Source organism: Phyllobates terribilis, unplaced genomic scaffold (genome assembly GCF_046119375.1).
Source record: "Phyllobates terribilis strain yellow unplaced genomic scaffold, ASM4611937v1 Scaffold_108__1_contigs__length_5656254, whole genome shotgun sequence".
In the NCBI taxonomy this organism is placed as follows: domain Eukaryota; kingdom Metazoa; phylum Chordata; class Amphibia; order Anura; family Dendrobatidae; genus Phyllobates; species Phyllobates terribilis.
The window spans coordinates 2,559,013-2,580,753 of record NW_027362868.1 but is presented as its reverse complement, the minus strand read 5'-3'; the positions used below and the strand labels follow the sequence as shown (position 1 = coordinate 2,580,753).

The 21,741-nt window shown below is 43.4% G+C and overlaps 11 non-coding genes across 11 annotated transcripts; all 11 read right to left on the bottom strand.

The window, feature by feature from the left end:
* Window positions 1-872: 872 nt before the first annotated feature.
* LOC141200022 (U2 spliceosomal RNA) lies at window positions 873-1,063 on the bottom strand. The gene has a single exon (XR_012271757.1). It is a non-coding gene; the product is annotated as a U2 spliceosomal RNA (small nuclear RNA).
* A 1,120-nt stretch (window positions 1,064-2,183) lies between these two features.
* Window positions 2,184-2,376, bottom strand: LOC141200868 (U2 spliceosomal RNA). Its single transcript, XR_012272569.1, has one exon. It is a non-coding gene; the product is annotated as a U2 spliceosomal RNA (small nuclear RNA).
* Window positions 2,377-4,773: 2,397 nt separating this feature from the next.
* Window positions 4,774-4,970, bottom strand: LOC141200857 (U2 spliceosomal RNA). The gene has a single exon (XR_012272559.1). It is a non-coding gene; the product is annotated as a U2 spliceosomal RNA (small nuclear RNA).
* A 6,393-nt stretch (window positions 4,971-11,363) lies between these two features.
* Window positions 11,364-11,554, bottom strand: LOC141199701 (U2 spliceosomal RNA). Its single transcript, XR_012271446.1, has one exon. It is a non-coding gene; the product is annotated as a U2 spliceosomal RNA (small nuclear RNA).
* A 1,119-nt stretch (window positions 11,555-12,673) lies between these two features.
* On the bottom strand, window positions 12,674-12,864 carry LOC141199700 (U2 spliceosomal RNA). Its single transcript, XR_012271445.1, has one exon. It is a non-coding gene; the product is annotated as a U2 spliceosomal RNA (small nuclear RNA).
* Window positions 12,865-13,984: 1,120 nt separating this feature from the next.
* Window positions 13,985-14,175, bottom strand: LOC141199699 (U2 spliceosomal RNA). The gene has a single exon (XR_012271444.1). It is a non-coding gene; the product is annotated as a U2 spliceosomal RNA (small nuclear RNA).
* Window positions 14,176-15,298: 1,123 nt separating this feature from the next.
* Window positions 15,299-15,489, bottom strand: LOC141200711 (U2 spliceosomal RNA). The gene has a single exon (XR_012272423.1). It is a non-coding gene; the product is annotated as a U2 spliceosomal RNA (small nuclear RNA).
* A 1,124-nt stretch (window positions 15,490-16,613) lies between these two features.
* LOC141199698 (U2 spliceosomal RNA) lies at window positions 16,614-16,804 on the bottom strand. Its single transcript, XR_012271443.1, has one exon. It is a non-coding gene; the product is annotated as a U2 spliceosomal RNA (small nuclear RNA).
* Window positions 16,805-17,926: 1,122 nt separating this feature from the next.
* LOC141199697 (U2 spliceosomal RNA) lies at window positions 17,927-18,117 on the bottom strand. The gene has a single exon (XR_012271442.1). It is a non-coding gene; the product is annotated as a U2 spliceosomal RNA (small nuclear RNA).
* A 1,124-nt stretch (window positions 18,118-19,241) lies between these two features.
* LOC141200449 (U2 spliceosomal RNA) lies at window positions 19,242-19,432 on the bottom strand. The gene has a single exon (XR_012272169.1). It is a non-coding gene; the product is annotated as a U2 spliceosomal RNA (small nuclear RNA).
* Window positions 19,433-20,555: 1,123 nt separating this feature from the next.
* LOC141200710 (U2 spliceosomal RNA) lies at window positions 20,556-20,746 on the bottom strand. The gene has a single exon (XR_012272422.1). It is a non-coding gene; the product is annotated as a U2 spliceosomal RNA (small nuclear RNA).
* Between the last annotated feature and the right edge of the window lie 995 nt (window positions 20,747-21,741).

Genomic DNA, 21,741 nt, shown 5'->3' with positions numbered 1-21,741 from the left:
CAATTAAGGCGGGGGGGGGGGGGTGGAACGAGCAGCTGTCTACCCTTAGCAGAAGGGTTGCTGATTAATTACCTCTCCTGCTGCTGCTGCTGCTGGCTGTCCAGCAGCAGACTGAAGGTGGCTGCTGCTGTGCGCAGGTATATAAAGGCTCAGAGCCTATTATGACACGCGCAGCCAGCGTTCCATTGCCACATTCCGTCTACTGCAGGCGGGATACCTGGATGGCTGAATGTCACTGAGAAGCTCACAGAGACCGCCATAAGCAACAGTTTAAAAGAATGCCACAGACTAATCAACCAAACTTTTTGGGTTGGTTTCTCTTTTATAGTCTGCAGGCATTAAATGAAAGAAGTCAGTGTTCCAGCAGAGGGAGACAACGTTTCAGAAAAGGCATTGTAGCAAACCAAAAAGAAATTTTAAGCGCAGCAGAGTAACCAGCTCACATACCTGTTAGCTCAGGTGAGTTTAAAAGGCTGCTGTTGATAACAAGGGCATTTGGTAAATAGATGGTGTGTGTGCAACAATATACTGAAAGGTCAATTATATTGTGCAGCTTATCTCACCACCTGTAGTTATTTAGGTGAAAGCTCCAAAATGCTTGCCTAATATGTGTGTTTATCCAAAAGGAAGTATAGAGGGAGAGCTAGATAGATAGCATTGCATTACATTACATTACATGGCAATGCAATGCACAGTTGCTGAAGTTGAACCAAAATGAGCTTGTCATCTGGCTTCTGCAACTTTTAACATGAAAAATCCAATGAGAAGAAGAAAAGCAAAGCCAAAGAGTCCATCCCAAAATCCGACAAACAAGCAAAATGAACAAAAAGCATTGAATTCAATTCTTTCTGATTTTAGAAACTGCATTAAAGAAGGGGTGCACCGGTCCTGGAGATACTGCAATACCAGGTCAATGCGTGGAGTTGACAGAGCAAGCTCTTTTTCCATCTCCCTGTTCTAAAAATCCATTTAATATATGGTCCCCAGATAGGGGACGTATCAGATATTAAACTGATAAGAACAGATACTACACTTGATCTTAGCCAAAAGGCCGAGAAGCGATAACCAGAATTGGTTTCCGACTACGGTGCCACCCAAGGATTCTGAAAAGTCCATTTGTGGAGATGGCCACCTGGACTCCCGTTAAGAAGACATGCTGTCAACCTCTAGATCCCTCACATGCCTGCACTTTTCGGCTTGCTGCTGCTGCAATCCACGCGTTTTAGATCTGCATAACTCCACCTCTTTTAGCACAGTACCCTCAACCCCCGGCTGTTCCCACCCGCCTCAACACCGTTGGAAGGGAGGAGAACCAATTAAGGCGGGGGGGGGGTGGAACGAGCAGCTGTCTACCCTTAGCAGGAGGGTTGCTGATTAATTACCTCTCCTGCTGCTGCTGCTGCTGGCTGTCCAGCAGCAGACTGAAGGTGGCTGCTGCTGTGCGCAGGTATATAAAGGCTCAGAGCCTATTATGACACGCGCAGCCAGCGTTCCATTGCCACATTCCGTCTACTGCAGGCGGGATACCTGGATGGCTGAATGTCACTGAGAAGCTCACAGAGACCGCCATAAGCAACAGTTTGAAAGAATGCCACAGACTAATCAACCAAACTTTTTGGGTTGGTTTCTCTTTTATAGTCTGCAGGCATTAAATGAAAGAAGTCAGTGTTCCAGCAGAGGGAGACAACGTTTCAGAAAAGGCATTGTAGCAAACCAAAAAAGAAATTTTAAGCGCAGCAGAGTAACCAGCTCACATACCTGTTAGCTCAGGTGAGTTTAAAAGGCTGCTGTTGATAACAAGGGCATTTGCTAAATAGATGGTGTGTGTGCAACAATATACTGAAAGGTCAATTATATTGTGCAGCTTATCTCACCACCTGTAGTTATTTAGGTGAAAGCTCCAAAATGCTTGCCTAATATGTCTGTTTATCCAAAAGGAAGTATAGAGGGAGAGCTAGATAGATAGCATTGCATTACATTACATTACATGGCAATGCAATGCACAGTTGCTGAAGTTGAACCAAAATGAGCTTGTCATCTGGCTTCTGCAACTTTTAACATGAAAAATCCAATGAGGAGAAGAAAAGCAAAGCCAAAGAGTCCATCCCAAAATCCGACAAACAAGCAAAATGAACAAAAAGCATTGAATTCAATTCTTTCTGATTTTAGAAACTGCATTAAAGAAGGGGTGCACCGGTCCTGGAGATACTGCAATACCAGGTCAATGCGTGGAGTGGACAGAGCAAGCTCTTTTTCCATCTCCCTGTTCTAAAAATCCATTTAATATATGGTCCCCAGATAGGGGACGTATCAGATATTAAACTGATAAGAACAGATTTTTTTTTAATTGAATGCATCAGAAGACGCGACATAAATTAAATTCCATATGCATGGACAACAAAAATGTCGCCTACGCCTTCATCATCCGAATTCAACTTTTTTTTTTTATTAGAAAATTTAATAATAATACTTAATAAATTTAACAAACATAAAACAATCTTACATCAGCAAAAAAAACCTTCCTACAAGACATTAACAATTAACTCATAGCTTTTTTCCTTCCACGTCTTTTCCTACTCCAAGACCTGTCCCACATATCCCAGTCACTATCCAAAAAACCTTCCAACAAAATCTTTTCACCTTCAGCACTATCACATGTTACTTTCTCTTCTTTCTTGTCCGCCGACTTACGTCTCTTTTCTTTATCATTTTCCTTTAGTTCTCTCCTTACAAATATCTGCTTTACTTGTATCTCCTCTTCTCCCACAGCACAATCTTCAATCTTTACTCCTTCTAACAATGAGTCTTTACTTCTCACCAAATCTTGCTTCTTTTTCACAATTTCTTCTTTCTCTTTATCTACTTGCAACTCTCTCTGCTCCTCTTTACATTCTTCAAAACTCTTCTTGTCTTTTTCCATATAACAGAAACCAGTCCTGCCATTTATCACAATTTTTCCCATAACCAACTCTTCTTCTCTCTTCATCCATACTACAAATCGTCTTTTTCCGTTCCATACTCCAACTTTGTTCAAATAGTCCTTCTGGAACTTTACCAACACACATTTCTTCTTTAAATACTCCAGCACTTCCTCCATTATCACAAAAGGATCGTCCATACTTACTACCACAGTTCTTGGTTTTCCCAAAAAAAGTGGCTTCACTCCAACCTTCCCTCCATTCCAACACTTCAAGAAATGAAGACATTTCTCCTCCAAGCGTAAAGTCACATCATACATCTTCTTGTACCTTAGCTCTTGCATGCACAAGATATCCTTCTTTTCTACTGCTCCATATTCCTCCAGCAAATCCAGAACTTCTTCTTCCTCCAACAAACAGTCCATCTTCGCAGAAAAGCGTAAGCAATTCCACTTCATTACATCCTCCATCTTCAAGTCCTTCCACAATGTTGTCCCCACAGCTATGTGTGGGAACAGTTGCCCCCTACCGAAGTAGTGACAAGGGTGATCGCCTCTCGTTGCCTGGGGATTAATCCGACTTGCCAATAGCAGCAAGGGGGTGAAGCTCCCTCCGTTAAGAGAGAGCGATCCCCCAAGGCTAACAAGCCGGGTACCCCAGGCACCTCCTAGCCGAGACCAAGGCAACAACCGTTAGATCACTGCACTTGATCTTAGCCAAAAGGCCGAGAAGCGATAACCAGAATTGGTTTCCGACTACGGTGCCACCCAAGGATTCTGAAAAGTCCATTTGTGGAGATGGCCACCTGGACTCCCGTTAAGAAGACATGCTGTCAACCTCTAGATCCCTCACATGCCTGCACTTTTCGGCTTGCTGCTGCTGCAATCCACGAGTTTTAGATCTGCATAACTCCACCTCTTTTAGCACAGTACCCTCAACCCCCGGCTGTTCCCACCCGCCTCAACACCGTTGGAAGGGAGGAGAACCAATTAAGGCGGGGGGGGGTGGAACGAGCAGCTGTCTACCCTTAGCAGGAGGGTTGCTGATTAATTACCTCTCCTGCTGCTGCTGCTGCTGGCTGTCCAGCAGCAGACTGAAGGTGGCTGCTGCTGTGCGCAGGTATATAAAGGCTCAGAGCCTATTATGACACGCGCAGCCAGCTTTCCATTGCCACATTCCGTCTACTGCAGGCGGGATACCTGGATGGCTGAATGTCACTGAGAAGCTCACAGAGACCGCCATAAGCAACAGTTTAAAAGAATGCCACAGACTAATCAACCAAACTTTTTGGGTTGGTTTCTCTTTTATAGTCTGCAGGCATTAAATGAAAGAAGTCAGTGTTCCAGCAGAGGGAGACAACGTTTCAGAAAAGGCATTGTAGCAAACCAAAAAAGAAATTTTAAGTGCAGCAGAGTAACCAGCTCACATACCTGTTAGCTCAGGTGAGTTTAAAAGGCTGCTGTTGATAACAAGGGCATTTGCTAAATAGATGATGTGTGTGCAACAATATACTGAAAGGTCAATTATATTGTGCAGCTTATCTCACCACCTGTAGTTATTTAGGTGAAAGCTCCAAAATGCTTGCCTAATATGTCTGTTTATCCAAAAGGAAGTATAGAGGGAGAGCTAGATAGATAGCATTGCATTACATTACATTACATGGCAATGCAATGCACAGTTGCTGAAGTTGAACCAAAATGAGCTTGTCATCTGGCTTCTGCAACTTTTAACATGAAAAATCCAATGAGGAGAAGAAAAGCAAAGCCAAAGAGTCCATCCCAAAATCCGACAAACAAGCAAAATGAACAAAAAGCATTGAATTCAATTCTTTCTGATTTTAGAAACTGCATTAAAGAAGGGGTGCACCGGTCCTGGAGATACTGCAATACCAGGTCAATGCGTGGAGTGGACAGAGCAAGCTCTTTTTCCATCTCCCTGTTCTAAAAATCCATTTAATATATGGTCCCCAGATAGGGGACGTATCAGATATTAAACTGATAAGAACAGATTTTTTTTTAATTTGGCTATCCCCCACATGGGGATAAAAACCGTTTATTTAAAATTTAACAAATTACAGAAATAAAACCATTACATCCACATTACACTTTCGGGACTTCAAAGAAAAATAAAAATTCCATCACAGCAAATTTTACAAGACTTCAAATATTCCATAGGTTAAAAAGCCATTTGCCTGCCAACGTTACATTCTTTTTCCTGTCCAATAAATAGTATATGTACATTTCACTTTTACAAAAGGCTAAAACATCATCTACTGGTAACATTTCATGTTTAAAAACAGCAATATTTCTAGCATTCCAGAGCGCTATCTTGGCACAATTCACTGTCTTCCACGCCATTATTTTTTGGTCCATTGTTGGGCATTCCAGAAGACCATATAACACTGATGCAAAATTAAAGTCCTTGAGGTCCACCATTTTCTCCAGCAGGGGGATTAATCTTCTCCAGAACTCTTTAGCAAAAGCACAAGTCCATAAAAGATGCTTCACTGTCTCTTCTTCTTGACAACCTTCTCTTGGGCAGATGGCAGACCTCACAAAACCTCTTCTGTACTGGAATGCCCGGCAAGGAAGACAGTGGTGTGCGCAGCTCCAAGACATGTCTTTCTGTACATTAAAAAGATAAGGGGCGTTAATCATTTTCCATATGTGTACAGTTTTGTCATCATCATAACGTTCAATATCACACAACGTCACATCAGTACTAATTTGTTTGAGTAGTGTCTTGCTGTTACATAGATCCCCTGTCTGTTTCTTATTCAAATTAAAATCAAGAATAATTTTCTTTAAAATCTCATAATGTGCAGGTAGGTTAAAAGCATAAGGAAAGGATAAAACCGTTTAAAACCAACCAAACCTTCTCATGAGAAAACCAGTGTTAAAACGCATAAAATAGGAAAGGTAATTATCTTTAAAAAGGGTTTTAAAACAGAAACAGAAAAAATGTATTAAAAGAAACTTATCTAAAACAGGGAAATCTTTCCCACCTTTAACCTTTGGCTTTGTCACAATTTCTCTTTTGAGTTTCTCCATTTTTGAGCCCCAAAAAAAGGTAAAACATACTTTTGTAATTCGTTTCAACAAATTTGTAGGAGGGGGGAACACCAAACTAAGATATAACAGGATAGGTAATATCACCATTTTTACAATCAGAACTTTACCTTCCATTGACAGCTTTCTCATATTCCACATGCAGATTTTCTGATTAATTTTCTGTGCTGCCGCATCCCAGCTATTAAAACCATTATTAGATTCATTAAAAGAAACACCTAAAATAGTAATGGAATCTGTAACTGCAATTGGTACATCATGTAAACTCATCCCCCCGACATTTAAAATATTACATTTAGTAAGATTAATTTTAAAACCGGAAACTGTACAAAAAGACTGAATTTGGCTTATCGTTTTTTGTATTGAAGGTACATCACATCCAAACACTGCTACATCATCCATATAGCTTACAACTTTAACTTGTAGACCGTTCCCTCCGGGTAAGGGTACTCCACATATTTGCTTATCCCGGCGTATTGTACATAAAAGGGGTTCTATAGCACATATAAAAAGCAGGGGGGACAAAGGGCAACCCTGCTTCACCCCTGATTTTAAAACTACCTCTTTTGTTTTAAAACCATTAACTAAAATCTTACTCGTACAATCATTATAAAAAGCTTTAAGAGACAATAAAAACCCACCCGGAATGCCCATTTTTTCTAAAACTTTAAAAAGATAAAAATGAGACACGCGGTCAAAAGCTTTCTCAAAATCCACCGCTAGGATTGACATCTTTGTCTTTCTGGTTTTTACATCTTCAATACAATCTTTCACCAGGTTTAAATTGTCCCAGATACTACGCCCAGGTACCCCGCATACCTGATTTGCATGAATTACTTTATGTATCACCTTTTTCAACCGATTTGCACAGATCTTAGCCATAATTTTGTAATCACTATTTAAAAGAGTTATCGGCCTCCAGTTTTTAAGATCCGTTTTGTCACCTTTTTTGTATAGTAGTGATACCTCACCTTTCTTCCATGAGTTGAGTAAAACCTTATTATTAAAAACTTCGGAAAACAAATTAAACAAATCATCTTTTAAAATATCATAAAAACTTATATAAAACTCTATGGGGATACCATCAGGGCCCGGCACTTTACCATTTTTAAAACTCTTCATGGTTTCTAAAATCTCTTCCTCACATAGAGGTTGGGATAAAAAACTTTGGGCATCAGCATCTAGGGTGGACTTGATCTCCCCCAGGAAAGTGTGTATTAAATCATGGTCTATAGTTTTTACATTAAAAAGATCATTAAAATAGACATTTACCTTATCCAATATAACGTTGATATTATTATCTCCATCTATGTTATCAATTATTGTTTTTGCCTGTTTGTTTTTCTTAAAAAAATACCTGGAACAAGTCTCATCCTCTTCTACGTGTTTTACCTTTGAACGAAAAATCAGTTCTTTTCCTTTTTGTTCCAACCACTTTGAAATTTCTCCTTTAAGACTCAATATATCATTACCTACATCCAGACCATTGTCTTTGAATTTGTACAATGTCTGTAACCTGATATTAAGAAAATTATAGATCTCAAACTTTTCTTTAGCTTTTTGTATGCTTTTCTTAATAAAGAAATCTTTAATGCTTATTTTCATTCTATCCCACCAGGAGCTAAAAGAAATATTGGGGTTTTTCCTTTTTCTACACTTTACATAAAACTCAATAAAATCCGATAAAATTTGTGGATCTTTTAAAAGGGACACATTCAATTTCCAAGATTTCTTACCACATTTCTTCTTTCCATTAATCCTCACTCTAAAAGATAAAACCTTGTGATCTGAGAGAATATTAGTTAAAACTTCACATTTCACTGGCAGTATTTTTTCTGAACCTAAAACAAAATCTATCCTGGAGCTACATGTAGAATTGCTCCAGGTGAAACCAGCGTCTATAGGGCTATCCTTGTTACATTCTTTATACACATCAGTTAATTTACAATCATTTATAATATTGCTTAACATTCCAGACGTTTTGTCATAATTTCTACTCACGGAACCGGAGCGTCGGCTTTCGCCTTTTAAAATACAATTAAAATCACCTGCCAGGATAAAAGGTTCAGAAATGTTAATAAATAAAGGTAAAATTTCCAGCATATCAGCCCTTTCATTTTTATCAGGTGACCCATAAAAATTTAAAAACTGCCATCTTGTCCCATCAATAAAAGCCTTAACTAAAAGAATACGACCCGGTAAAATATCTTGGATAAAATCAATAGACACATTTCCCTTAAAAAGTATAGCTACCCCGGCTGATCCAGTTGCATTTGATCCAGACCAGACCGATGGACCATGTTTCCACTCTTCCTTATATTTTTTGTAAGAAATCTTATGAGGGATATGACATTCTTGTAAAAAGAAAACAGAAGCTGTAAAACAGGTTAAAAAATGTAAAACAGTAGCTCTTCTGGTCTTGGATCCTATGCCTCTCACATTGAGGGAAACACCACTAATGTCAGCCATCATAACAAATGGTTAGGAAGAAACAAAAACTGAACTTTACCTATCCGATGGACGGATCAGACCACTTGGACTTTCACCAACGCCCTCTTCTGAATCCACCGTTATCAAAGAGTCTTCATCATCGGAGAAGGAACATTCACTTAAATTAAGACCCGACGCTACTGGGGTGTAGCTCGGAAGGATATTGAGAGAAAGGTTACACTGGGTCTCCATAGGCTGACCATTTAGGTCCTCATCAGGTGGGTCTCCGAGAGGCTCCGCACTCCCCTGCTGACCCGCAGAGGGTCGTAACACAAGGGCAGGCTGCGCACATGGCGGAGCCTCAGAGTCCCCGGAGGCAGCCAGGTTCGGGGCCCCACCTGGGGCAGCAGAGCCCCGGGACCTCGGGATTCCAGAGTCTACACCCCCGTGAGGGGATGTATCCATCTCCTCCCTATTAGCCACCTCCACGGAACCATTATTTTTCTTATTATGAGACCTCACCAAATGCCACGTACCGCCCTCGCTCTCGTGAGACCCAGTGGGAATTTTGGGCTCGGTGTCAGCCTTTTGGCGCTCTTTTTTGGCCTTACCGACCGCCCCTTTATGATCTTTCTCAGCCTTCCTTTTAGCCTCCTTATGGTCTTTCAGCCAGCTCCTGGGCTCCTGTGAGTTACCTGTCATTGACTCGGAGGGATTGTTACTAGTCGAAGCGCCCTTATCACCTCCCGAGGCTCCAGGTTGCTGTTCCTCCTCCTGAGGGGTGGTCTGATTGGCCCGTCCATTCCCGGATGTCTTGGACTTCTCCTTTTGTTTTTGTTCATCCTCTCTGAACCTGTGAGGGCAAGAAAAATAGAAATGACCAGGTGTCCGACAAAAAGAGCATTTTTTTTCATTTGGGCACTCCTTTGTGTCATGTTCAGTACTGGCACAATTTCTACAAGTGGCACCACAACTATCCTTAGAGTGCCCATAGAGACCACAATACCTACAGAAAAGTGGCATTCCTGAGAAAAAAAAATCCCCATTAGTTTGCCCTATTTTAAATCGTGCTGGAGGAAGTCTCACACCTCCAGGGAATTTTGGGTCTCTTTCACATTTTACTAAAAACTTCCATTTTGAGGTCCAGATGTTAAACTCATTCAACACTTTCCCAATCAATTTCACACTTTTAAAATAAACTGACAAAAAGGAAATAACCTCTGGTGCCGTTATGAAGGGTGAGAAGATTTTCACAACCACCATCTTTACCTCATCCAGGACGTGCTCGATAATCTGAATCCCTTTTAGACCAGGGCTATTTTCTACCGACTTAACTCTGGACAAAACATCTTTGAAAATACCTTCGCCAGTAAAGGTTACATCATAGTCTCCACGTCGAGGATAATCCTGGATAGAAAGGATTTCGTTGGTTCTGACGTGGAGCAGTTTCTCAAGCACGTCCTGGACTACATATCCCAGATTCCGCATATCGGAACCACCAGCCGTAAAGCGGACCCTTATGGTGTTCTTGAGCCTCGCATATAGAGGCACGAGGTTGGGGTCAACCTCCATGGTATGGCGCAACAAAATGCAAATTGCAACCGCCTGCAATCTGCGCCTTCAGAGCTTTGTGATAAAGCACCTGAAGGCTGGGGGATCGCTGCCCGTTACCCTAGGACTAATCCCTCTCCCTAATAGCAGCAGGCAGGTGAAGCCCACCGAAGTGGACGATCCTGCCAGGCCAAGGAGAGGGGTACCTGAGTGCCCTTCAACTGAAACCTCCTGCTGTGAAGCACTTGGTCTCAGCCAAAAGGCCGAGAAGCGATAACCAGAATTGGTTTCCGACTACGGTGCCACCCAAGGATTCTGAAAAGTCCATTTGTGGAGATGGCCACCTGGACTCCCGTTAAGAAGACATGCTGTCAACCTCTAGATCCCTCACATGCCTGCACTTTTCGGCTTGCTGCTGCTGCAATCCACGCGTTTTAGATCTACATAACTCCACCTCTTTTAGCACAGTACCCTCAACCCCCGGCTGTTCCCACCCGCCTCAACACCGTTGGAAGGGAGGAGAACCAATTAAGGCGGGGGGGGGGGTGGAACGAGCAGCTGTCTACCCTTAGCAGGAGGGTTGCTGATTAATTACCTCTCCTGCTGCTGCTGCTGCTGGCTGTCCAGCAGCAGACTGAAGGTGGCTGCTGCTGTGCGCAGGTATATAAAGGCTCAGAGCCTATTATGACACGCGCAGCCAGCGTTCCATTGCCACATTCCGTCTACTGCAGGCGGGATACCTGGATGGCTGAATGTCACTGAGAAGCTCACAGAGACCGCCATAAGCAACAGTTTAAAAGAATGCCACAGACTAATCAACCAAACTTTTTGGGTTGGTTTCTCTTTTATAGTCTGCAGGCATTAAATGAAAGAAGTCAGTGTTCCAGCAGAGGGAGACAACGTTTCAGAAAAGGCATTGTAGCAAACCAAAAAAGAAATTTTAAGCGCAGCAGAGTAACCAGCTCACATACCTGTTAGCTCAGGTGAGTTTAAAAGGCTGCTGTTGATAACAAGGGCATTTGCTAAATAGATGGTGTGTGTGCAACAATATACTGAAAGGTCAATTATATTGTGCAGCTTATCTCACCACCTGTAGTTATTTAGGTGAAAGCTCCAAAATGCTTGCCTAATATGTCTGTTTATCCAAAAGGAAGTATAGAGGGAGAGCTAGATAGATAGCATTGCATTACATTACATTACATGGCAATGCAATGCACAGTTGCTGAAGTTGAACCAAAATGAGCTTGTCATCTGGCTTCTGCAACTTTTAACATGAAAAATCCAATGAGGAGAAGAAAAGCAAAGCCAAAGAGTCCATCCCAAAATCCGACAAACAAGCAAAATGAACAAAAAGCATTGAATTCAATTCTTTCTGATTTTAGAAACTGCATTAAAGAAGGGGTGCACCGGTCCTGGAGATACTGCAATACCAGGTCAATGCGTGGAGTGGACAGAGCAAGCTCTTTTTCCATCTCCCTGTTCTAAAAATCCATTTAATATATGGTCCCCAGATAGGGGACGTATCAGATATTAAACTGATAAGAACAGATACTACACTTGATCTTAGCCAAAAGGCCGAGAAGCGATAACCAGAATTGGTTTCCGACTACGGTGCCACCCAAGGATTCTGAAAAGTCCATTTGTGGAGATGGCCACCTGGACTCCCGTTAAGAAGACATGCTGTCAACCTCTAGATCCCTCACATGCCTGCACTTTTCGGCTTGCTGCTGCTGCAATCCACGCGTTTTAGATCTGCATAACTCCACCTCTTTTAGCACAGTACCCTCAACCCCCGGCTGTTCCCACCCGCCTCAACACCGTTGGAAGGGAGGAGAACCAATTAAGGCGGGGGGGGGTGGAACGAGCAGCTGTCTACCCTTAGCAGGAGGGTTGCTGATTAATTACCTCTCCTGCTGCTGCTGCTGCTGGCTGTCCAGCAGCAGACTGAAGGTGGCTGCTGCTGTGCGCAGGTATATAAAGGCTCAGAGCCTATTATGACACGCGCAGCCAGCGTTCCATTGCCACATTCCGTCTACTGCAGGCGGGATACCTGGATGGCTGAATGTCACTGAGAAGCTCACAGAGACCGCCATAAGCAACAGTTTAAAAGAATGCCACAGACTAATCAACCAAACTTTTTGGGTTGGTTTCTCTTTTATAGTCTGCAGGCATTAAATGAAAGAAGTCAGTGTTCCAGCAGAGGGAGACAACGTTTCAGAAAAGGCATTGTAGCAAACCAAAAAAGAAATTTTAAGCGCAGCAGAGTAACCAGCTCACATACCTGTTAGCTCAGGTGAGTTTAAAAGGCTGCTGTTGATAACAAGGGCATTTGCTAAATAGATGGTGTGTGTGCAACAATATACTGAAAGGTCAATTATATTGTGCAGCTTATCTCACCACCTGTAGTTATTTAGGTGAAAGCTCCAAAATGCTTGCCTAATATGTCTGTTTATCCAAAAGGAAGTATAGAGGGAAAGCTAGATAGATAGCATTGCATTACATTACATTACATGGCAATGCAATGCACAGTTGCTGAAGTTGAACCAAAATGAGCTTGTCATCTGGCTTCTGCAACTTTTAACATGAAAAATCCAATGAGGAGAAGAAAAGCAAAGCCAAAGAGTCCATCCCAAAATCCGACAAACAAGCAAAATGAACAAAAAGCATTGAATTCAATTCTTTCTGATTTTAGAAACTGCATTAAAGAAGGGGTGCACCGGTCCTGGAGATACTGCAATACCAGGTCAATGCGTGGAGTGGACAGAGCAAGCTCTTTTTCCATCTCCCTGTTCTAAAAATCCATTTAATATATGGTCCCCAGATAGGGGACGTATCAGATATTAAACTGATAAGAACAGATACTACACTTGATCTTAGCCAAAAGGCCGAGAAGCGATAACCAGAATTGGTTTCCGACTACGGTGCCACCCAAGGATTCTGAAAAGTCCATTTGTGGAGATGGCCACCTGGACTCCCGTTAAGAAGACATGCTGTCAACCTCTAGATCCCTCACATGCCTGCACTTTTCGGCTTGCTGCTGCTGCAATCCATGCGTTTTAGATCTGCATAACTCCACCTCTTTTAGCACAGTACCCTCAACCCCCGGCTGTTCCCACCCGCCTCAACACCGTTGGAAGGGAGGAGAACCAATTAAGGCGGGGGGGGGGTGGAACGAGCAGCTGTCTACCCTTAGCAGGAGGGTTGCTGATTAATTACCTCTCCTGCTGCTGCTGCTGCTGGCTGTCCAGCAGCAGACTGAAGGTGGCTGCTGCTGTGCGCAGGTATATAAAGGCTCAGAGCCTATTATGACACGCGCAGCCAGCGTTCCATTGCCACATTCCGTCTACTGCAGGCGGGATACCTGGATGGCTGAATGTCACTGAGAAGCTCACAGAGACCGCCATAAGCAACAGTTTAAAAGAATGCCACAGACTAATCAACCAAACTTTTTGGGTTGGTTTCTCTTTTATAGTCTGCAGGCATTAAATGAAAGAAGTCAGTGTTCCAGCAGAGGGAGACAACGTTTCAGAAAAGGCATTGTAGCAAACCAAAAAAGAAATTTTAAGCGCAGCAGAGTAACCAGCTCACATACCTGTTAGCTCAGGTGAGTTTAAAAGGCTGCTGTTGATAACAAGGGCATTTGCTAAATAGATGGTGTGTGTGCAACAATATACTGAAAGGTCAATTATATTGTGCAGCTTATCTCACCACCTGTAGTTATTTAGGTGAAAGCTCCAAAATGCTTGCCTAATATGTCTGTTTATCCAAAAGGAAGTATAGAGGGAGAGCTAGATAGATAGCATTGCATTACATTACATTACATGGCAATGCAATGCACAGTTGCTGAAGTTGAACCAAAATGAGCTTGTCATCTGGCTTCTGCAACTTTTAACATGAAAAATCCAATGAGGAGAAGAAAAGCAAAGCCAAAGAGTCCATCCCAAAATCCGACAAACAAGCAAAATGAACAAAAAGCATTGAATTCAATTCTTTCTGATTTTAGAAACTGCATTAAAGAAGGGGTGCACCGGTCCTGGAGATACTGCAATACCAGGTCAATGCGTGGAGTGGACAGAGCAAGCTCTTTTTCCATCTCCCTGTTCTAAAAATCCATTTAATATATGGTCCCCAGATAGGGGACGTATCAGATATTAAACTGATAAGAACAGATACTACACTTGATCTTAGCCAAAAGGCCGAGAAGCGATAACCAGAATTGGTTTCCGACTACGGTGCCACCCAAGGATTCTGAAAAGTCCATTTGTGGAGATGGCCACCTGGACTCCCGTTAAGAAGACATGCTGTCAACCTCTAGATCCCTCACATGCCTGCACTTTTCGGCTTGCTGCTGCTGCAAACCACGCGTTTTAGATCTGCATAACTCCACCTCTTTTAGCACAGTACCCTCAACCCCCGGCTGTTCCCACCCGCCTCAACACCGTTGGAAGGGAGGAGAACCAATTAAGGTGGGGGGGGGGGGGTGGAACGAGCAGCTGTCTACCCTTAGCAGGAGGGTTGCTGATTAATTACCTCTCCTGCTGCTGCTGCTGCTGGCTGTCCAGCAGCAGACTGAAGGTGGCTGCTGCTGTGCGCAGGTATATAAAGGCTCAGAGCCTATTATGACACGCGCAGCCAGCGTTCCATTGCCACATTCCGTCTACTGCAGGCGGGATACCTGGATGGCTGAATGTCACTGAGAAGCTCACAGAGACCGCCATAAGCAACAGTTTAAAAGAATGCCACAGACTAATCAACCAAACTTTTTGGGTTGGTTTCTCTTTTATAGTCTGCAGGCATTAAATGAAAGAAGTCAGTGTTCCAGCAGAGGGAGACAACGTTTCAGAAAAGGCATTGTAGCAAACCAAAAAAGAAATTTTAAGCGCAGCAGAGTAACCAGCTCACATACCTGTTAGCTCAGGTGAGTTTGAAAGGCTGCTGTTGATAACAAGGGCATTTGCTAAATAGATGGTGTGTGTGCAACAATATACTGAAAGGTCAATTATATTGTGCAGCTTATCTCACCACCTGTAGTTATTTAGGTGAAAGCTCCAAAATGCTTGCCTAATATGTCTGTTTATCCAAAAGGAAGTATAGAGGGAGAGCTAGATAGATAGCATTGCATTACATTACATTACATGGCAATGCAATGCACAGTTGCTGAAGTTGAACCAAAATGAGCTTGTCATCTGGCTTCTGCAATTTTTAACATGAAAAATCCAATGAGGAGAAGAAAAGCAAAGCCAAAGAGTCCATCCCAAAATCCGACAAACAAGCAAAATGAACAAAAAGCATTGAATTCAATTCTTTCTGATTTTAGAAACTGCATTAAAGAAGGGGTGCACCGGTCCTGGAGATACTGCAATACCAGGTCAATGCGTGGAGTGGACAGAGCAAGCTCTTTTTCCATCTCCCTGTTCTAAAAATCCATTTAATATATGGTCCCCAGATAGGGGACGTATCAGATATTAAACTGATAAGAAGAGATACTACACTTGATCTTAGCCAAAAGGCCGAGAAGCGATAACCAGAATTGGTTTCCGACTACGGTGCCACCCAAGGATTCTGAAAAGTCCATTTGTGGAGATGGCCACCTGGACTCCCGTTAAGAAGACATGCTGTCAACCTCTAGATCCCTCACATGCCTGCACTTTTCGGCTTGCTGCTGCTGCAATCCACGCGTTTTAGATCTGCATAACTCCACCTCTTTTAGCACAGTACCCTCAACCCCCGGCTGTTCCCACCCGCCTCAACACCGTTGGAAGGGAGGAGAACCAATTAAGGCGGGGGGGGGGGGGGTGGAACGAGCAGCTGTCTACCCTTAGCAGGAGGGTTGCTGATTAATTACCTCTCCTGCTGCTGCTGCTGCTGGCTGTCCAGCAGCAGACTGAAGGTGGTTGCTGCTGTGCGCAGGTATATAAAGGCTCAGAGCCTATTATGACACGCGCAGCCAGCGTTCCATTGCCACATTCCGTCTACTGCAGGCGGGATACCTGGATGGCTGAATGTCACTGAGAAGCTCACAGAGACCGCCATAAGCAACAGTTTAAAAGAATGCCACAGACTAATCAACCAAACTTTTTGGATTGGTTTCTCTTTTATAGTCTGCAGGCATTAAATGAAAGAAGTCAGTGTTCCAGCAGAGGGAGACAACGTTTCAGAAAAGGCATTGTAGCAAACCAAAAAAGAAATTTTAAGCGCAGCAGAGTAACCAGCTCACATACCTGTTAGCTCAGGTGAGTTTAAAAGGCTGCTGTTGATAACAAGGGCATTTGCTAAATAGATGGTGTGTGTGCAACAATATACTGAAAGGTCAATTATATTGTGCAGCTTATCTCACCACCTGTAGTTATTTAGGTGAAAGCTCCAAAATGCTTGCCTAATATGTCTGTTTATCCAAAAGGAAGTATAGAGGGAGAGCTAGATAGATAGCATTGCATTACATTACATTACATGGCAATGCAATGCACAGTTGCTGAAGTTGAACCAAAATGAGCTTGTCATCTGGCTTCTGCAACTTTTAACATGAAAAATCCAATGAGGAGAAGAAAAGCAAAGCCAAAGAGTCCATCCCAAAATCCGACAAACAAGCAAAATGAACAAAAAGCATTGAATTCAATTCTTTCTGATTTTAGAAACTGCATTAAAGAAGGGGTGCACCGGTCCTGGAGATACTGCAATACCAGGTCAATGCGTGGAGTGGACAGAGCAAGCTCTTTTTCCATCTCCCTGTTCTAAAAATCCATTTAATATATGGTCCCCAGATAGGGGACGTATCAGATATTAAACTGATAAGAACAGATACTACACTTGATCTTAGCCAAAAGGCCGAGAAGCGATAACCAGAATTGGTTTCCGACTACGGTGCCACCCAAGGATTCTGAAAAGTCCATTTGTGGAGATGGCCACCTGGACTCCCGTTAAGAAGACATGCTGTCAACCTCTAGATCCCTCACATGCCTGCACTTTTCGGCTTGCTGCTGCTGCAATCCACGCGTTTTAGATCTGCATAACTCCACCTCTTTTAGCACAGTACCCTCAACCCCCGGCTGTTCCCACCCGCCTCAACACCGTTGGAAGGGAGGAGAACCAATTAAGGCGGGGGGGGGGGGTGGAACGAGCAGCTGTCTACCCTTAGCAGGAGGGTTGCTGATTAATTACCTCTCCTGCTGCTGCTGCTGCTGGCTGTCCAGCAGCAGACTGAAGGTGGTTGCTGCTGTGCGCAGGTATATAAAGGCTCAGAGCCTATTATGACACGCGCAGCCAGCGTTCCATTGCCACATTCCGTCTACTGCAGGCGGGATACCTGGATGGCTGAATGTCACTGAGAAGCTCACAGAGACCGCCATAAGCAACAGTTTAAAAGAATGCCACAGACTAATCAACCAAACTTTTTGGGTTGGTTTCTCTTTTATAGTCTGCAGGCATTAAATGAAAGAAGTCAGTGTTCCAGCAGAGGGAGACAACGTTTCAGAAAAGGCATTGTAGCAAACCAAAAAAGAAATTTTAAGCGCAGCAGAGTAACCAGCTCACATACCTGTTAGCTCAGGTGAGTTTAAAAGGCTGCTGTTGATAACAAGGGCATTTGCTAAATAGATGGTGTGTGTGCAACAATATACTGAAAGGTCAATTATATTGTGCAGCTTATCTCACCACCTGTAGTTATTTAGGTGAAAGCTCCAAAATGCTTGCCTAATATGTCTGTTTATCCAAAAGGAAGTATAGAGGGAGAGCTAGATAGATAGCATTGCATTACATTACATTACATGGCAATGCAATGCACAGTTGCTGAAGTTGAACCAAAATGAGCTTGTCATCTGGCTTCTGCAACTTTTAACATGAAAAATCCAATGAGGAGAAGAAAAGCAAAGCCAAAGAGTCCATCCCAAAATCCGACAAACAAGCAAAATGAACAAAAAGCATTGAATTCAATTCTTTCTGATTTTAGAAACTGCATTAAAGAAGGGGTGCACCGGTCCTGGAGATACTGCAATACCAGGTCAATGCGTGGAGTGGACAGAGCAAGCTCTTTTTCCATCTCCCTGTTCTAAAAATCCATTTAATATATGGTCCCCAGATAGGGGACGTATCAGATATTAAACTGATAAGAACAGATACTACACTTGATCTTAGCCAAAAGGCCGAGAAGCGATAACCAGAATTGGTTTCCGACTACGGTGCCACCCAAGGATTCTGAAAAGTCCATTTGTGGAGATGGCCACCTGGACTCCCGTTAAGAAGACATGCTGTCAACCTCTAGATCCCTCACATGCCTGCACTTTTCGGCTTGCTGCTGCTGCAATCCACGCGTTTTAGATCTGCATAACTCCACCTCTTTTAGCACAGTACCCTCAACCCCCGGCTGTTCCCACCCGCCTCAACACCGTTGGAAGGGAGGAGAACCAATTAAGGCGGGGGGGGGGGGGGTGGAACGAGCAGCTGTCTACCCTTAGCAGGAGGGTTGCTGATTAATTACCTCTCCTGCTGCTGCTGCTGCTGGCTGTCCAGCAGCAGACTGAAGGTGGCTGCTGCTGTGCGCAGGTATATAAAGGCTCAGAGCCTATTATGACACGCGCAGCCAGCGTTCCATTGCCACATTCCGTCTACTGCAGGCGGGATACCTGGATGGCTGAATGTCACTGAGAAGCTCACAGAGACCGCCATAAGCAACAGTTTAAAAGAATGCCACAGACTAATCAACCAAACTTTTTGGGTTGGTTTCTCTTTTATAGTCTGCAGGCATTAAATGAAAGAAGTCAGTGTTCCAGCAGAGGGAGACAACGTTTCAGAAAAGGCATTGTAGCAAACCAAAAAAGAAATTTTAAGCGCAGCAGAGTAACCAGCTCACATACCTGTTAGCTCAGGTGAGTTTAAAAGGCTGCTGTTGATAACAAGGGCATTTGCTAAATAGATGGTGTGTATGCAACAATATACTGAAAGGTCAATTATATTGTGCAGCTTATCTCACCACCTGTAGTTATTTAGGTGAAAGCTCCAAAATGCTTGCCTAATATGTCTGTTTATCCAAAAGGAAGTATAGAGGGAGAGCTAGATAGATAGCATTGCATTACATTACATTACATGGCAATGCAATGCACAGTTGCTGAAGTTGAACCAAAATGAGCTTGTCATGTGGCTTCTGCAACTTTTAACATGAAAAATCCAATGAGGAGAAGAAAAGCAAAGCCAAAGAGTCCATCCCAAAATCCGACAAACAAGCAAAATGAACAAAAAGCATTGAATTCAATTCTTTCTGATTTTAGAAACTGCATTAAAGAAGGGGTGCACCGGTCCTGAAGATACTGCAATACCAGGTCAATGCGTGGAGTGGACAGAGCAAGCTCTTTTTCCATCTCCCTGTTCTAAAAATCCATTTAATATATGGTCCCCAGATAGGGGACGTATCAGATATTAAACTGATAAGAACAGATACTACACTTGATCTTAGCCAAAAGGCCGAGAAGCGATAACCAGAATTGGTTTCCAACTACGGTGCCACCCAAGGATTCTGAAAAGTCCATTTGTGGAGATGGCCACCTGGACTCCCGTTAAGAAGACATGCTGTCAACCTCTAGATCCCTCACATGCCTGCACTTTTCGGCTTGCTGCTGCTGCAATCCACGCGTTTTAGATCTGCATAACTCCACCTCTTTTAGCACAGTACCCTCAACCCCCGGCTGTTCCCACCCGCCTCAACACCGTTGGAAGGGAGGAGAACCAATTAAGGCGGGGGGGGGGGGGTGGAACGAGCAGCTGTCTACCCTTAGCAGGAGGGTTGCTGATTAATTACCTCTCCTGCTGCTGCTGCTGCTGGCTGTCCAGCAGCAGACTGAAGGTGGCTGCTGCTGTGCGCAGGTACATAAAGGCTCAGAGCCTATTATGACACGCGCAGCCAGCGTTCCATTGCCACATTCCGTCTACTGCAGGCGGGATACCTGGATGGCTGAATGTCACTGAGAAGCTCACAGAGACCGCCATAAGCAACAGTTTAAAAGAATGCCACAGACTAATCAACCAAACTTTTTGGGTTGGTTTCTCTTTTATAGTCTGCAGGCATTAAATGAAAGAAGTCAGTGTTCCAGCAGAGGGAGACAACGTTTCAGAAAAGGCATTGTAGCAAACCAAAAAAGAAATTTTAAGCGCAGCAGAGTAACCAGCTCACATACCTGTTAGCTCAGGTGAGTTTAAAAGGCTGCTGTTGATAACAAGGGCATTTGCTAAATAGATGGTGTGTGTGCAACAATATACTGAAAGGTCAATTATATTGTGCAGCTTATCTCACCACCTGTAGTTATTTAGGTGAAAGCTCCAAAATGCTTGCCTAATATGTCTGTTTATCCAAAAGGAAGTATAGAGGGAGAGCTAGATAGATAGCATTGCATTACATTACATTACATGGCAATGCAATGCACAGTTGCTGAAGTTGAACCAAAATGAGCTTGTCATCTGGCTTCTGCAACTTTTAACATGAAAAATCCAATGAGGAGAAGAAAAGCAAAGCCAAAGAGTCCATCCCAAAATCCGACAAACAAGCAAAATGAACAAAAAGCATTGAATTCAATTCTTTCTGATTTTAGAAACTGCATTAAAGAAGGGGTGCACCGGTCCTGGAGATACTGCAATACCAGGTCAATGCGTGGAGTGGACAGAGCAAGCTCTTTTTCCATCTCCCTGTTCTAAAAATCCATTTAATATATGGTCCCCAGATAGGGGACGTATCAGATATTAAACTGATAAGAAGAGATACTACACTTGATCTTAGCCAAAAGGCCGAGAAGCGATAACCAGAATTGGTTTCCGACTACGGTGCCACCCAAGGATTCTGAAAAGTCCATTTGTGGAGATGGCCACCTGGACTCCCGTTAAGAAGACATGCTGTCAACCTCTAGATCCCTCACATGCCTGCACTTTTCGGCTTGCTGCTGCTGCAATCCACGCGTTTTAGATCTGCATAACTCCACCTCTTTTAGCACAGTACCCTCAACCCCCGGCTGTTCCCACCCGCCTCAACACCGTTGGAAGGGAGGAGAACCAATTAAGGCGGGGGGGGGGGTGGAACGAGCAGCTGTCTACCCTTAGCAGGAGGGTTGCTGATTAATTACCTCTCCTGCTGCTGCTGCTGCTGGCTGTCCAGCAGCAGACTGAAGGTGGCTGCTGCTGTGCGCAGGTATATAAAGGCTCAGAGCCTATTATGACACGCGCAGCCAGCGTTCCATTGCCACATTCCGTCTACTGCAGGCGGGATACCTGGATGGCTGAATGTCACTGAGAAGCTCACAGAGACCGCCATAAGCAACAGTTTAAAAGAATGCCACAGACTAATCAACCAAACTTTTTGGGTTGGTTTCTCTTTTATAGTCTGCAGGCATTAAATGAAAGAAGTCAGTGTTCCAGCAGAGGGAGACAACGTTTCAGAAAAGGCATTGTAGCAAACCAAAAAAGAAATTTTAAGCGCAGCAGAGTAACCAGCTCACATACCTGTTAGCTCAGGTGAGTTTAAAAGGCTGCTGTTGATAACAAGGGCATTTGCTAAATAGATGGTGTGTGTGCAACAATATACTGAAAGGTCAATTATATTGTGCAGCTTATCTCACCACCTGTAGTTATTTAGGTGAAAGCTCCAAAATGCTTGCCTAATATGTCTGTTTATCCAAAAGGAAGTATAGAGGGAGAGCTAGATAGATAGCATTGCATTACATTACATTACATGGCAATGCAATGCACAGTTGCTGAAGTTGAACCAAAATGAGCTTGTCATCTGGCTTCTGCAACTTTTA